General features: G+C 43.9%; 1 protein-coding gene and 1 long non-coding RNA gene across 22 annotated transcripts in view; one reads left to right on the top strand and one right to left on the bottom strand.

Annotated features, from left to right (window-relative positions):
• The window catches only part of MSI2 (musashi RNA binding protein 2), a 453,994-nt gene that overhangs the window by 134,369 nt on the left and 302,030 nt on the right, over window positions 1-17,595 (bottom strand). The gene's annotated exons all lie outside the window — the stretch shown is intronic.
• On the top strand, window positions 730-6,476 carry LOC120301233. The gene is made up of 2 exons (XR_005554842.1): window positions 730-3,724; window positions 6,268-6,476. It is a non-coding gene; the product is annotated as an uncharacterized LOC120301233 (long non-coding RNA).

The following is a 17,595-nucleotide window of genomic DNA, read 5'->3' as shown; positions in this document are numbered from 1 at the left end:
TGGAGTTAGACAGGGAACAATGGAATTCAAGGGGATGAACTTAGCTCACTTATGGCTATATAGGAATTCTAGGCTGATCACTCTTTTGACTCCCCCCTCCATCCCCCCAGATTCTTCTTCTACAGTTTGATCTGGAATAGTATTCCTGCAAAATGTTCTATAACACAATTGAAAATTGAAAATGTTCATTTAATTTCCCATTCTTGGAGTTTTATCATTCCAAATAATTTTTAAGAAACACAAAGTTATTAACGTAAAATTGTGATTATTTCATGAACATATTACAATAGGAAGAAACTGATTTTTTAAAAAAAAAATGTTGTACTAAATTTTAGTTTTCTTTTTATTCCAAAGAACCTAATTGGTTTTGTTTTCCAATGGAAAAACAGAAGAAGTAGAGGGGATTTTACCCTGGTATTAGAACTGCTCAGAGTTGCTGGAGTTGGATACCATATATGTTTAATACAGGAAATAATAATACAAAGAAGAGGGAGTCAAAGCTATTCTCCAAAGCGCCTGAAGGCAAGACAAAAAGCAACGGATGGAAACTAACCAAAGAGAAGCAACCTAGAACTAAGGAGAACCTTCCTGACAGTTAGAACAATTGATCAGTGGAACAACCTGCCTCCAGAAACTGTGAATGCTCCAACACTGGAAGTTTTTAAGAAGAGACTGGACAGCCGTTTGCCTGAAATGGTATAGGGTTCCTGCCTGAGCAGGGGTTGGACTAGATGACCTCCAAGATCACTACTACTACTACTACTACTACTACTATGACCCTTTGCAAGTAGCTCTTGATTCGTTTAGCAACCGCTCAAAGATACAATACAAAGAAAAAAATAATATATAACAGGTCCTTGCATTTTAAACTGTTGCAACATCCCCATGGTCACGCGATCAAAATCTGAGCACTTAGAAACCGGAATACATTTATGACAGTTGCAGCATCTCACACAGTCATGTGCTTGCCATTTATTTGGGACTTTCCCAGCCAACTTCCAAGGAGCAAAGTCAATGGGGGAAGTCGGATTTGCTTAACAATTGTGTGATTCGCTTAATAACGGCAGTGATTTCCTCAACTGTCAGGGAAAAAAAAGTCGTACAATCAAGCACAACTCATTTAACCATCTTGCTTAGCAGTGGAAATTCTGGAAATTCTAAATCGAAGACTGCCTGTAATCTGGCAAAAATAAATAACTAAAAGAGCCTAACGTTCCTCTTTTGTCTACAGATACCTCTGCAACGTTGAACGGTGTAGAAAGGCTGCAGAAATAAGAATTCGGAGCAACCTAGATACAGAGAGGTCTTTGACTGGATTTTCTCTTACTAACTCCTGTTTGTTTTGCAACCTTCAATGTCACAGAACATATTCTTCTGAGCTTCCCATCTCTGCTCCCCAACATCCCTGCTCCATGTCGGACTTTGCATGATTATTCTTAGGCAGTTTTGACAGCCTCAGGTGCTAGATAGCTCACTAACTAACATTCTCCTCCTGATTATGGGGGAGTGTGAATAAAGCAGAGCCGTATTGATTCACACCAATCTATGCATTGACTGTGCGAAAGCCACTTGCAATTCCCACCAGCATTAGAAATAGGGAGGGATATGACCAGGCAAGTTGAGAAAATAAATTAAAAGCGTGTCAACTTTTCTTGCTGCTTTTTTAAAGTTATTAATGGATGGAATGGGAGCTCGTTTATTGAGGAAAGGCAAAAATTAATTGACGCCAGCTTTAATATTATTATGCCCAGCGTGCCTGGTCACATTTCTTTCTTTATTTATTTTTAAAAGTCATTTTATTACAGTTTACAGCAGCCAGCTGCCAAAGCTAGTGGTGTAAACAAGAAAGCAGGTGTGTGAATAATGGGGCAGCCGAAAGAGACAATTCCTTTACGGCATCAACTCAACCGTCTTAAGTGCAAGCGAAGAGAAAAGCAGAGTAAATATAGACTTGGAAAAGATCACCTGGCAAGGAATCATATGAAAGAGCAAGACAAGAACAGGGGAGTAATATTTCTTCATTATCCAGCTCGGAATTGCAGAAAGGAGTTAGCAGCAACAGGGACTAAGGCTAGATAATATATACTTCTGTCATCCAGAGTTTTCTGCATCTGCCAGAGGGCCAGATGAGAAGTCATGTTGCAGAAAGAGATCAATTTTGAGCTGTGCAAGAGCTGAATGACAGTGGGATCCACCCACTAATCAGCTGAAATATGGAAAACTATAAAGAACAGGGCGGGCTTCACGGACTGGCGTCTTAGAACCTTGATGAGGCCTGCTGCAAACGACTGACCGGCCCATCTGCTATTAATTGTTTTATTTATAGCATTTGCTAACTTTTAACTGCAATTCTGGCTTTTTGCCCCCAGGGTCCTGGAAGATGCCTTTTTCCAAAGATCACTGTGTGTGGAAAGGGGTCGATGGAGGAGGAGGATCTTAGTAGTGCTTCTGGTTTTTTTAAGGATTTAAAAGAAGATCCTTGAGGATTTTCACCTCAGACTGGTCTCTGCAGTCTGGATCCCAGGTTGATCTATTGGAAAAGAAAGACTAGACCTAGAATACTGGTTCCTTGAAGTCAGGTGCATGATCTATTGCTGGGGTTCCCAACCTGGCTGGGGATCGCAGGACCCTAGGACACGGCAAACGTTGTAAATACGTACCGGTTGCCAAGCACCTGGATTTTGATCACATGACTATAGGGATGCTGCAAGGGTCGTAACTGTGAGCAACAGTTGTAAGTCACTCTTTTCAGGGCCGTTGTAACTTCAAGCGGTTGCTAAACAAATGATTGTAAGTCGAGGACTACTTGTGCTGCAAAAATATACCCTCTCCAATTGCTAGGATCACCAGGAGGGGCTGGAACTCCAGGGTTATTTAGCCTCCGCTTTGCAACACAGCCAATACCACAATTAATTTCTCCTGGTTAAACTCTGGAAAGCTCCAGTTGGGAACTCTGCAGAGCATTTATCATCAGCGTTAAGACATCACTGATCTAGGTGGACCAGCTTTTAAGATTTCAGAACAGGGGACCTTTTTCCTAGCTATCACAAGAAAGTGTCCAATTTATTAAAAAAGAGGACACCCGCTCCCCCCCCCAAAATCAAACCTACAAGGGAAATGTATGCAGTTATAGCAGTTTGCCCTCAATCAACCCCTTCCCTCTCTCTGTTTTGCACCCAGTTCCGAGAAATATTCCCGCAAATACCCACAGTGAAGAAAATCTGTTGTCAGCTGAAAAGGGGAAGGGGCAGAAGCGGGAGAGGAAATGCACCTGAGGCCAAAGCTTGGAAAATATCAACCTCATTGAATTCTGACTCTAGCAGCCAGCCTGTGAATGACACTTGTCAAGGGAGAAGATTAGCTCACTGACGCTTTTTGGCGCATGCATAAAGGCGTCTATTGTGCTGGGAGGGAAGGGAATAAGAATGAGAGAAGAGCACATCCAGCCTGTCTCGGCAAGGTATGATGGCCCCTAAGATGTGCAAAGGCTCCACGGAGGCCACAAGAGAAAGGCCTTAAGGCAGAAACCGGCAGGCAAGGGCCTCCGAGTGAGGACTTCACAAAAAAGGTCCGGACATTTTAATACCGACACAGCAGGAGAGAGGAGACGGGAGGTCAGCTGCGCAGCAGGAGAAAGAGGCAACAATTGTCTCTGGCTTTGGCGGCGGCTTTTCCAGTTCCTTCCCCTCGGATGGATGGCATTTGCGACAGAGCTCAGTCAAAGGTGTGAGGGAGGATGTTGCGCCGGTGATTTGTGTGGTGCAGAGACACGTACAGAAAGAGGGAAAGACACCCCAGGGAATCTGAGGACTTGAAAAATATTCCCTGTCTGCTTACAGCTCCGCTCTCAGTTCTTAGTCCTGAGAAATGCGGAGCCGATTCGGGTTCCTGTTCTTCTAACTTTTTTTAAAAAAAATTGCAGGATTGTTTTGTTCATGTCAGGTAATTCAGGCAATCCTTGACTTGCGACCACGGTTGAGTCCAAAATTTCTGTTGCTAAGTAAGACAGTTGTTGTCAAGGTTGAATTGCTAAAATGCTTGCTAACCTCTGTCGCTACTCAAGTGGGCATAGAAACGGGGAGGGAGAGCTTGGGAAAAGGAATGGGAGTGTCAAGGACTGTGAGACCCAAGGTCACAAAGACAGGTGTCTGAGGGAGAAGTGGATCCTTCCCATAACAAACCGAAGATAAATGACTGGGCAATGTGAACATTTGGTGGGTTAGGGCTACGAAAAGCCATTGTTAACTAACTAGATTTTCACACGGGAAAATTAGCGTTGATTTTGCTTCTTCAGTGCAGATATACGTATTCAATAAAATTTATCTCTTATGGCACCTCAAGACCGTAGAGCAGGGGTCCCCAACCCCCGGTCCGTGGATCAGTACTAGGCCGTGGCATACCAGCAATCGGTCTGCAAAAACAAGTAAAGCCCCATCCGCGGGATGCAGGCAGCACACAAAACCACACATACTCCGGTCCACAAAAAAAACCTCTTTCCATGGAATCAGTCCCTGGTGCTCAAAAGGTTGGGGACCTCTGCCATAGAGTCCCTTCAATATTGCATTGGCTAGCCGTACAGTTGACAGCTGTTAAGTGAACTTTTCTCTATTTTACGACATTTCTTGCCACAGTTGTTAAGTCAATCACTGCAGCTGTTAAGTTAGCAACATGATTGTTAAGTGAATCTGCCTTACGCATTGTCAGAAGGTCGCCAAAGAGGATCACCTGATCTTGGGACACTGAAGCTGTCATAAATATGAGTCAGTTGCTAAGTGTCTGAATTCTGATCATGTGACCATGGGGATGTCGCAACGGTTGTGTGAAAAACGGTCATAAGCCACTTTTTTTAGTGCCTTTGTAACTTTGAACGGTCACTAAATGAACTGTTGTAAGTCGAGGACTACCTGTCCTAGGAGATACCTGCTTCAAGTGAGGATCTTCAACTGAAATTGAAGATACAATTGATGAAATTGAAGAACAATTAATCAGTGGAACAACCTGCCTCAAGAAGCTGTGAATGCTCCAATACTGGAAGTTTTTCAGAAGAGAACGGATGGCCATTTGTCTGAAATGGTATAGGGCAGTGGTGGCGAACCTATGGCACGGGTGTCAGAGGCGGCACTCAGAGCCCTCTCTGTGGGCACGCGCGCCCTCGCCCCAGTCCTAGGCCTTCAGCTGGGTTTTATAAAAGCTTTTCGCTTTAGGCCTCCGCCGCCGTGTGCAAAAAAAAAAAAGAACGTTCAATGAATCAATCAATTTCAACTTCTTGCAGGAAAAAAAAAGATCTCAAAAAGTTGGAATTGATTGATTGAACTTTTTCTTCCCACCCAGTCTGCCGTTACCACCGCAGCCACACCCAGCCAATGGGCCACACCCAGCCAATGGGCCACACCCACCCGGCACCCAACGATACATAAGTGGGTTTTGGATTGCAGTTTGGACACTCAGTCTCTAAAAGATTCACCATCACTGGTATAGGGTTTCCTATCTGAGAAGAGGGTTGGACTAGATGACCTCCAAGGTTCCTCCCATCATCATCATCATCATCATTATCATCATCATCATCATCATCATCATTTCCTGATACTAGGATCAATTAATCAGTGGAATCGTTTGCCTCCTAGAATTATGGGTGCTCCATCGCTGGACATTTTCAAGAGACTGGACAGCCCTTTGTCCAGGATGGTATAAGGCAGTGATGGTGAACCTTTTAGAGACCGAGTGCCCCAAAACTGACCCCGCCTCCGCTCCACCCCCTGCCCTGCCCCCACTCTGCTTGCCTGCAGGGCCATTCACCACCTCCAGGGCCCACTGCAGATCACCCAGGCAGCCCAGCAGTGCCATGGCGGCCACGCCCTCTACCCGCGCCCCGCAGCATCAACTGTGCATGATGGGGCATGAGGACAGAGTCTTGTCTACGCTGCCTTGGCTGCAGTGCTCTGCGTGGGCCACACTTGGGAGCAACTCTCCTCCAGGGGGGCTGCTGGTGAGGAGGGGGTCATGGGGGAGGCAATGCTAGGGCAATGGCACATGTGCCCACAGAGAGGGCTCTGAGTGCCGCCTCTGGCACGCGTGCCACAGGTTCGGCACCACTGGTATAAAGACTCCTGCCATGCAGAGAGAGTTTGACTTTGAAGTCCTCCGTGGTCCCTTCCAGCCCTATGTTTCTGTGAGAAAAATCACAATAACAAAAGGCAGTTTTACTTGGTAATATAAAGGTATTATAATACTTTTTATGACAATACTTTTAACATCTGCCTCTCCTAGGTCTTTGGGAAGGACTCGACAGGTGGATAAACATGCCAAATCCAGTCTAAACCACTGGCTGACTTGAGTGACCAACCATAATAATAATAATCCTAAGAAGTACAGTTCACAAGAGAGATTAACAATTTCAGCCTGAGAACACGGAAACCCTGTAATTTTCCGGATTCTTTGGGAAAAGCCAAAGAATTAAACCGTATTGTGTCAACCTATATCGTCTCTTTCCTGTTACGGAGATTAAGATTCCCAGGAAGCAAATTCGCACGCCAGGTTTGGGCGTCTGATTAGACACCTCGGAGTAAGTGTTTACCCATCACAATTTTATCATTTCTGTTCACTAAATGATTGCAATCAGAACTTGTAACCACAATTATTAACGTGCCATTATACAAGCTCAGTCAGCACAGAGCACCAGGAAGACACCACACAAGCAGCCTTCTCCAAAATTAAAAATGAATACCTGCTCCTCTCATTTAACATGCACAGCAAATTCTCATTTGAAAAACAACAACAACACACACGTTACCAACAAAGGAGCTTTCTATAACTGCTAAACATTTTCTGTCAGTTTTACCAAAAAGAAGAGTTTCTACTACAATGGATTGCCAGTTCACCGTCTGGAGGGGGAGGGAGGGGGCACCAGCTTGGTATTGCAAGCTGTGTTAATGCAGACAGCACCTGGACTTTGCTTGGCAACCAATCTTCGTTTTATTTTATTGGCATTTCGAACTCAAATCAAAGGCCTAAGTAAATAATGATGCCCAGAAAATAGAAAGTATTGCCTTTACATGCACTCAGAAACATCTTGGATAAATTCAGAGATTATATAAACACTTGAATGAGGGTGAATCTTAAAGGACAACCTGAGGAAGAAACTTTAAAATCCATCTCTGTGGCATCTTTTTTTTCTTTTAGGTCAATTTTGACAAACATAGTCTCTAAAAATGTCATATTAAATTCACCTTATGCAGGCTTCTCTATTGGATTAGCAGGCCTACTCTGGAATTAAGTTATTTGAGGGGCTTAAATCCAATGTATTGTTGGAAGAAAAGTCTTCATCCTGGTTCATCCAAGCTGGGGATAAACATGGCAACTGCTTTGGGAAGAAGGTTGTAGTTTGTTGGAGAGGAGAGCCAGACAGAAAGATGGCTCTGGCAGAAAAGAGAGGGAACACATGTAGGGAGTGGGTTTTTTATACCCTCTGAAGCCTTTTGTTTTGAGTTGTTTCCTGTTCCTGTGGCATGAACTTTGAACTGAGTGTGCTTTTCTGGGCCTTGGTATCTGTGGTTTAATCCTATTATGTCCCAAAGGTCATATCCTGTTTCCCTGGGGCTGGGCTAATGACTCTTAGAGTTTGGGTGAGGTATGCAGATTTTAGGTCTTTGTCTTCTTAATCTTCTAGCTCAACCTTCTAGTGGTTCTCAACCTTTTTAATGCCGCGACCGGCCGTAAGTCGAGGACTACCCAACTGGTTGTAAGTCGAGGATTTTCCCTGCCCAGGAGCACCGCGCATGCGTGGTGCCGCCCCCTGCGCCGGCCGAGGCCTAGCTAGCAAGGGTCAGTGACGGCGCAGGGCAACCACCGGCTGGGCCACCAGCTGGCCCAGCCCAGGCAGGTAAGGCACCCGCCGGGCCCCACGCGTGCCAGCAACCCTCCCTGCGCCCGCCACTGCCCCGCTAGCCTTACCTTGGCTGCTGCCCGTTTGGGGCGGTGGCAGGCAGGCCCAGGCGCTCCTGGGCGGCCATGGCAAGCAGCAGCGACGGTGCAGGGCGACCACCAGCTGGGCCACCAGCTGGCCCAGCCCAAGGCAGCTAAGGCACCCGCCGGGCCCCACGCGCGCCAGAAACCCTCCCTGCGCCCGCTGCTAGTTGCTCAGCAGGGAGGGAAGCTTTCCTTGCAGCACTGTTTGCAGACTGGGGCTTTTGGCTGTCTCAGCAGGGCAGAGACAGCCTGGACAATTCCTATTGGCTTCTGAAAGCCAATAGAATTAGATTCTATTCTATTCTATTCTATTCTATTCTATTCTATTCTATTCTATTCTATTCTTTCAAAAGCCAATAGATTTTATTGGCTTTCGAACGCCAATAGAATAGAGTCTCTTGAATAGAGTCTATTCTATTGGCTTTCAAAAGCCAATAGAATAAGAGAGAGTAGCACAGCTGAAGAAAAGGGGAAAAAAATGGCAGGCAGCCTTGTTTGGCGACCCCCGTAAAATGGTCGTTCAACTCAAATGGGGTCGCGACCCACAGGTCGAGAACCGCTGTCCTAGCTCCAACTTTCCCCGAATGGTCTACATCTGCATTTCTATAGAGCTGGTTTCTGCTTGGGGGAGGCAGACTTGGGGCTATTAAGAAAACTGGGCATGCTTTCCTGCCTCTTCAAGATCCTGGGGAAATATATTTTTCTGCCCTTTTAACATTTCCTTCTCTGGGGGGGGTGTGTGTGACTTCCCACAGTATCTTAAAACTCAAACCAGACTTCATTTCACTTTGAATGAGGCAACTGTAGCTCTTTCCAAGACCCCAAGCCAAGAGACATTGTTCCAGGCAAAGCCTTTCCTCTAAAAGACAACCAACAGATAAGCAGAGTCCTTCAGCTGAGGCCCCAGAAGATGCTCAAACCGGTGACCTTGACAATGCATCACAACTACAAAACTGCCTGGTTCCAGACGAGAAATACATTACTTCTTTTCCTGCACATATTCTTGGTTTCATCCCCATATTCTCCTTTTGCAAATTTAATTTACACACCATTTTCTGCATCATTACCTGCTTCATATTATCAATTCATCTTAATCTATATGTGGGGCCAAGCAACCACGTGTCCTGTGAATGCGTTGGATTACAATTTGCACAATCCTCTGCCACTGACCACAGAGGCTGGGGACAGACAGGAATGGAAACCCGAAACATCGGATAGGTATTAGGTGATCTGCTCCTGACCCAATTGATCCACTCACTTGTCTGTTTTCAGCCTCATCCTCTTGACCTTTTTTTACCTGGGGCATTTTCAGATTTCCTACTAGTGAAGAATTCCCCACATTCATACAATGTGCCTAGCTGTGGAATTGTTCCTCAATTGCACAAAGAAAGGAAAAATGACGACGATAAGCTAAAGTTTGGGCTTATTTGAGGGGCTTCCACAAAGAAGAAGGGGGTCAAACCTATTTCCCAAAGCACCAGAAGGCAAGATAAGTAAAAGCACCACTACAGAGGGATGATAATTAATTAATTCAGAAAGCTACTTGGTCTGTAAGTTTCTACTGTCAGGATTAATCAAGATTGAGAAGGAAGAGGGTTCTCAATCTTTGAATTATAATTTACAGATAACGGGGAGGACTACCTTGATATGGTAGCTTTGCCAAATCTTGAGATTCCAAAGAATCTCACCGGCTCAAGGTTGACTCAGCCTTCCATCCTTCCGAGGTAGATAAAATGAGGAATGTATATATACATTGCTTACTGGTGTACACCGCTTAGAGAGTGCTTGCACTTAAAGCAGTATATAAGTCTCATAAATAAATAAATACAAAACACAGGAAGTGTCCTCTCACACAAGGAGACAGTGTTGAAATACCAGATGAATTGTCATAGAATTGGGTAATTAGAAATGGAAGACCATTGGACTGATCGGAGCAGTGACTAGGAGGGGGCCAATAAACTTTCAATTCAGTCTTGGATGGGGAGGACAAAGATAAAAACAAATTCCCCCACAGCCTTCCTACTTCTATCTCGGTGTCTTCCTACCCATGTGTCTGATTCTCAGGTGCCTTTTTCAAAAGGCAACAGAACTTTGTTTTTCCTTGAAGGCATTTCGCTTCTCATCCAAGAAGCTTCTTCAGTTCTGATGAGAAGCACGTCTTCAAGGAAAAAAGCTCTTTTTTTGAAAAAAGCGCTTTTGGAGTCCTATCTATATGCTTCAGTTGCCTGTTTAAGCACAGCCTTGGCTAAATCCAACTGTGCCAGCTGTCCCTCTTGAAGAAAAAAAAACAGGTCCAAGGAACTGTAGAGGCAGAAATTCTGGAGGACAAACAACAGGTTTCATGAAAGGTAGAGGAACTGTTAAAGATACTGAAAAAAGCTGACAGCCCAGGTTTGAGAGCCTGCACAATGAGGTGAACACCCATTCCTATCTCAGCTCCTGCCCATCTAGCAGTTTGAAAGCATGCAAATGTAAGTAGGTAAACAGGTACCACCTCGGTGGGAAGATAGCAGTGTTACCTTGTACCTCAGCCTATAGTCATGCTGGCCACATGACCACAGAAAATGTATTCTACCCTACCCTTATCCCAACCTCACTCCCCAACCCCATCCAACACCCTTACCGATCTTATCCCTTCCCCACCCTTATAAAGTATTTTTTTTAAAAAAAGAAAATGTATTCAGATAATGCTGGCTCCATCGGCCAAGAAACGGAGATGAACATCGTGCCCTAGAGTCAGACACGACTGGACAGGGAAACCTTTACCTGTAGAGCAGAGGTGAGGAATTATGGTCCCTGTATGACTTGTGGACTGCAACCTCCAGAATTCCTGAGCCAGCTAGAGTTGAGGTCATAAAAGAGCTACAGTATGGTTCTCCACCCCTGCTTTAGAGGAACAGGAGATCAGATAGCTAAGATAAGATGAATAATGAAAGAAGCAGAAGAATGAAGAGATTTACTTTTGCTTTACTAACTAAGGAAAGTCTTTGATTGTGGAGATCAGGCCAACACCAGAATATATTAAGGCTAATGGATGTGCCAGAATGTCTAATTATTCTTCAGAGGAACCTTTGCAATGAACCAGAAGCTACTGCTAGAACTGAGTTTAGAGAGACAGTGGCTTGGCACTACCAAGTGAGGGAAATAAGGACACATAAATTGTTTAACTTGTACCATGAATATATTTATAAGATTGATTGACAGGATCAGAAGACATGACAACTGAAATAAAAATTGTGAGATTTTTTTGAACTAACACAGATATGCAGGTGATGCTTTTTTGTTAGAAAACAGGCTTAGAAGAGTAAATTATAAAAGCCCAAAGTGAAAGGGAAGACAATCAGAGTTAATATTAAGATGACTATGGTTAATGCCAACAAGTTTGCTTTGAGAATTCACATTTGATAATGGAACACAGTAGTTAGTATACACTGATCTTCTTGACGACAAGAGCTGTTAAAAATGAACACAGCACTAGAGAAGTAAACAGGAGATTAACCCTAGTGACTGACTGCCTGTTGAGACAGGCAACAACAATTTCATGAAGGATAAAAATATTTCTATGACAATGAAAATCACAAGTTAAATCAACGTTTCTTTAAACTGAAAAGACGGATGCCTTCAAAATTTATATTTAGAGTACTAAGCGAGTACAACAGACTGTCAGAAATGTGCACATTTTGGACCTATGACATGAGTTAAAGATGGATTAGAAAAGAACAATGTTGAGAGGAAAAAAGATCAATGGGTAAGGTAGACCAACAGATCCAAGAAGATCACTGGAATGTCCTTGGAAGAGCCCAGATTATCAAAATGTGGAGTGTTTGTCCTTACAATCATCAGGGACAGGGGCATGGCATCTAAAGCAGGGGTCTGCAACTTTGACAACTTTAAGACTTGTGGACTCAGCTGGCTGAGGAATTCTGGGAGCTGAAGTCCATAAGTCTTAAAGTTGTCAAGGTTGCAGGCCCCTGATCTAAAGAACTAATTTGGTCAACAGAGAATAGTCTATTTCTTGTTAAAAACCATGCTAATCAATCAAAAGAGCTTGCTAATTTTTGTTCCTATAGGTCAGTGCTCCAATTATAGGAAAGCACAGAATACCAGATGCCCATCTCTTTAGCCACCATTCAGTTTATGAAAAGTATCTGACTTCGTTGAAACAGGATAGAACTATGGTGGATCTCATCAAAACTTCTGCTAGCGTTTTCCCCATGTCATTTTTTTCTGTGTATAGCTTGTAATACATATGTGTAAATATTAATATGTCACTTGTCAAAGTTAGCTCAGGTATTCCTAATGTACCTTAGACAATACCCAATACAAAAACACCCCAAAGATCTAATAACTATCCCATCTGGAGGAAATATCTGATGAATTGATTAAATCCTACATTCTTAAAGAGTTTTGATTAAAACTGACAGAATGTCAACTTTGAAGTATTTAATATATTTTTCTCCAACAAAACGGCCTGCATTGCTTTCTAATAAATTCAGTTTGTGAATCCACTTTGCGAGGGGAAACAGACTATTCCCAGGCCTACATTTTGTACCATCTTGTGACGCCCTTCTATTTCTTCATCTCCGAGAATCACAGCTGTCAATTCCCGCACTGTTTATTATCAAATTTCCAAAATATTACATTTTTTATTATGGCCAAATCCACTTCATTGCATTTGACAATACAGATAATCACATACCATATGCTCCAGTATTTTGAACGTGATGTATGTTGACAGCAGTTTTTATTCATGAAGCATATTTCCGTTCGCAGTTATGCGAGGAACGAAGCACCCATGCTATGGTTTATTTTTTTTATGATTTTTATTTTTGAAAGCTTAACAACAGATTAACAATATTACAATTAGAGTAACACTTCACTTTCAGCCTAAATAGGAAAGGTGTCTTGGCTGACAAGAGATGCTTTTCAGAAAAATACCCACCAATACATTTTAAAATAACTTTTAGCCATTGTAACTTTGCTTCTGAAACCCAATCCTGAAAACAAAGGATACTATCCAATCCATGTTTTAATCTCACTGGTGTGCAGGTTCCATTACCTTCTGGCCACCATGCTAAGCTATTAAGACCTTCAAGATGGGCATATTAGAAGTAAAACAGCAATATATTGACTTCTGAGAAAAGTGGGCTTAAGCCAGCACTTTAAAACAAGATATACACATGTGCACATCTTTTTAAAAACTCCAATATAACTTTGATGCCACAGAAGTCTTTCTTTCAGTTTTTGAACTAAAGCATCACAAAAGAAAGGAGAATTGGGAAATTTAAAATTTATTTGTCTATATTAAGGTGACCAACCGTCCTTCTTTAGGGAGGACAGTCCTCCTTTTGTAAGTTCTGTCCTCCCTCGAAAAGTGTCCTCCTACATGTCCTCCTTTTCGATATTTGAAGACTAATCTGCAGGGCTTTTTTTTTTTTCTCATAGAACGCTCAGAACAGCATTCCGGCACCTTTTTTTGATGGTTTTTTTCCAACTTTTGCATGAGCTGTGCTGCTCCCCCTATTGGCTTTCGAAAGCCAATAGGAATTGCTGCTGAGCGCGCCAAAACATCTGGCCGACAAACTTTGCACATGCAAGTTGTCTGCAGCGAAGGTGAATTTGCAGGAACTTTGCACTCCTCCCTGCTACCCAACTATGCCATCTCCTAGTTAGTTCCGAAGATACCTGGAGGAGACTGGAGCGGTAAGTTTCTCTTGATCTTCGGCTTTGCTAGGGCAATAATGGCTACGGGCACAAGAGGCAGGGGCGGCGTGGGTGCTGCGGGCGGGGGTGTGAGGGGCGGCAGCGGCCGGCTGCCCAAACTGTGGGAGCTGCGGGGCCTTCTCTACATGGGGCTGCGCAGGGTGGGCGGTGGTGCTGGCGGGGCGGCTGCAGGTGGGGTGTGTCGACGGCAGGCTGCCCCCCCGGAGCCGGTGTGGCTGGTGCTTTGGGAGCCGCGGAGTCTGCTCTACATGGGGCAGCAGTGCTGGCGGGGCGGCTATGGGTGGGGGCGCGGCAGGTGGTTGACCTTCCATGGGCCGGGCCAGCTTTTACGATATTTTTTTCTTCAATTTATTTGTGTCCTCCTTTTCATTGTAAAAAAGTTGGTCACCTTATCTATATGCCCAGGACCTGAGACAAAAGTGAGTTTTGTCACAGTGAAGAATTTTGGGGAAATAGACTCCATCCTCCTGAATTGAAAGTGCTTTGTTACACTAACCAGATTATGACATGCCAGGGCTCTGTGGAAAATTATTGCTCTTGGCCCAAGGAATATACTTTCTTGGGACTTTACAAGTATCTTTCAAAGCAAACAGTTCAGAAAGAAAGGAAAGATGGAACACTGGGCAGAGGCAATCTTATTCATTCATTAGATTTATATCCCGCCCTGTTGTTGAGGAGTTCCTGCCAACATACATTGGGCTTTCTCGTGTTGTTGCTTCTGACAAGCACATCTCTGGGAAGTAGATTGAGTTGAAGAAAATAATTGGTGCCCATCTATCCAGATATTTTGACCTATAACTCCCATCTATATTAGTTCAGGCACTTTATGTGAAGACTCAACTCCCTGGAAAAGATTTTAATGCTGGGAAAGTTGGAAGGAAAGAGAAGAAGAGGAGGACCAGCAGCAAAGTGCAGGGACTAAGTTATAGTGGCAATAGAGGCATTATTGGAAGACCTCAAGGACCAGGTTAGGGACAAATCATCATGGAGAAATGTATCTATATGGTTGCTAAGAGTTGAAAATAATTTGGTGGCATGTGATCGTCATCATCATCATCACCACCACGACCACCACCACTCATTTCAGGCCACAGCATCACAGATTTCATCTAATTCACTTTCCCTTAGTTCATATTCAACCTCAATATGCCTGGCCTACTGTGAGCTGTTGCGAAGTTGGCCCTTTCCTACTCTTAAGAAGGTGCAAGACCTTTATTTATTTGCTTGTTTGTTTGTTTGTTTGCCCAAATGCTTTCGGATATACTGCCTTATTGTGTTCAAGGCCCTTAACAGTCATGGCTTAGAATTAAAAACAGGAAAAGGAGAAAGCAGGGGTGGAAGGACATCATCCCATATTTCATTTACTTTTTAATTAAATTTTTATGCCACCCATCTCCCCTATAAGGTACATTTTCAGAATGAAAGAGTATTGGGAAGAGATAAGCCAATAATGAGTTCTTAGTCTTAACAAGCTGACTCAACAAGCTTTTTCTGTATTGTATTTCCATTAGAAGCAGCTAGGGAATACAGGTAATCCTTGGCTTAAAACTGTAATTGCGCACACAATTTCATTTATAAGTCATGATGGTCGTAAAGCGAGTCACCACAAGACTGGGCCTGATCTTACAACCTCTTCTGCAGTGGTGGTTAAGCAAATGCCACAGGCCTTAAGAGTTGGCAGTTGTTAAGCAAATCAATTGTTCACTCTGGGGCAGTTCTGCAAGAAAACAGATGTAAATGCTGGTTTCTGGCCAAAATGTTGTAAAACACAGTCACATGATGGGGGGAGGTGGCGGTGCTGCAAACAGGCATAAAGGTAGGTCAGTTGCTAAGTGCCCAAAATCGCAGTGACTGCTGGAGGAGGAGCAATGGCAGGCAGCTGTCAGAACTTTGAATCTGGGTTGTAAATCTCATTTTCACAGTCCATTGTAACTTTTAATGGTCACTAAGCGACCAGTTGTAAATCAAGGACTACCCATATGGGCATTTAGAGATGACACGCAAATAGAAGATGGTGCTAGCCAAGTAAACATCAAAATAATGCTCTGCTTTATACTTGATGAACATGAGACATTTATTCGGCTCCCAGTTTCACATGAGACCCAAATGCAACAAGTGAATCAATAAATCTCTAGATTGCTGGGTTTCCCTGCGGGGAGGCATCTCCACCAGCCCATCATTGGGTAAGCTGGGAAGCTGTCTTGATCCATGGGACTAATTTTCTTAACTAAGAAAAAGGCCTAGGCCAGGGGCAGGCAACCTTGGCTCTTTTATGGTGGACTTCAACTCCCAGAATTCCTGAGCCAGCATGGCTCAGCATGGCAACCTCTCCCTTTCTCCTCAGCATGGCTGGCTCAGGAATTCTGGGAGTTGAAGTCCACGAGTCATAAAAAGAGCCAAGGTTGCCTACCCCTGGCCTAGGAGAAGCTTTTCTTTTCCGCAATGAGTCCCAGCCCGTCTATCCATTCATCTATCTTCTTGGCCCCCTCCCCGACATGATGAAAAAGTAAAAAAAAAAAAACAACCTTCAACAGCTTTGCAAGGAGAGACCTGTGAAACTGTTTTCTTCTTTGGGGGGATGACAAGTAAATAAATAATAAAAAGCTGGGGCTTTCCGTAACACAGGCGGGATGATTTTCACTTGATCCTGGAGCTTTAAAGTGCCCCTCTTAGAACAATTGGGGCCCATTCCATGCTTTTCCTAAGCCTTTTCATTTGCTATAGAGATTTGCTCAGAACAACTGTAAACCCATCAGATTATCTTACATTTGGAGGAGAGCAATAGGCAGGGAGGGGGGGGGATAAGAACCCCACTCCTCTTATAAGAAATGGCCGTACTTGATCTGACATGCTTTTAATGCTCGTGGCTCAGCATTAAGAATCTCTTAAGCCAGCACATCTCTCAGATAAGTGTAAAAAAAATAAAAATAGGTCACTTTTTTTTCTCTCTCCAACCAGTAGGGGGAAAAAATGGCCAGGCAGGGGACAGGGAGAGAGAGAATGATGATCAAAGATGCATCAGTCAACAGAGAGGCAATTTCGGCCTTTGGTTCCAGCGTAGCATGAAAGGCCTTTGACCTCTTTGGATGATACAAACTGCATGGAATAACTGAAATGGCTTAAAGGACTGTCTCCTTAGAAAGCTGGTGACTTCTGCCTTCCAACACCCCTTCTCCTCCAGCCCTGAAGAATTACAGCCTGGCGCTTGGTAACACATTTCCAGAAGCTCTGTGTTTGCCGCCAATCTAGCAAGAGAAGGGGAAAGAGCAAGGGGAGGCAGAGAGCACATCATTGCTTCTTCTTCTGAGGTCTTCCAAAACTCAAGAGCTGCTGCTGACACCATCTATAATCCCCCCCCCCCGGAGGGGAAAGGTCAAATGGAACAGGGGGGTAGCATGGAATTAGAGCAGCCCAACAGAAGATAACATCTGTGGTTCAGGGTTGAACTGTGGAGTCCTGTGTGCTTGGTTGTTTGCATGCAGACATTTCATCACCCAACTAACCTGCTTTATGATCATCATGATTTATGACCATAATGGGCAGGCTCCATCGTGGTCGTAAGTCGAGGACTACCTGCAGTTGTAACAAGCAAGTACTAGAGCGCATAACACTAGACATGTCATCAGAATGCAAAATCACGAAACTGCGTCTCACTTTGGCCATGTCACGTGGGGAAATTCATTGAGAAAGCAATTATGCTTGGAAGAGTTAGCAGTAAAAGGAAACCAGGCTGCCAAAGAACACAGTGGCTGGACACTATCAAAGCTGACACCAGCCAGAGCATAGAAAAACTCAAAGAAGCATTGTAAGATCAGAAGACGTGGAGAGACTTGGCCCACAGAATCACCAAGAGTCGGACTCGATTGAATGGACAGAACATAGAATAACAAGAGTTGAAAGGGAGCT

The sequence above is a fragment of the Crotalus tigris genome, unplaced genomic scaffold (genome assembly GCF_016545835.1).
Source record: "Crotalus tigris isolate CLP2741 ecotype Arizona unplaced genomic scaffold, ASM1654583v1 scf7180000024371.1489680, whole genome shotgun sequence".
Lineage (NCBI taxonomy): Eukaryota > Metazoa > Chordata > Lepidosauria > Squamata > Viperidae > Crotalus > Crotalus tigris.
This window is presented reverse-complemented; position numbering and strand designations above follow the sequence as displayed.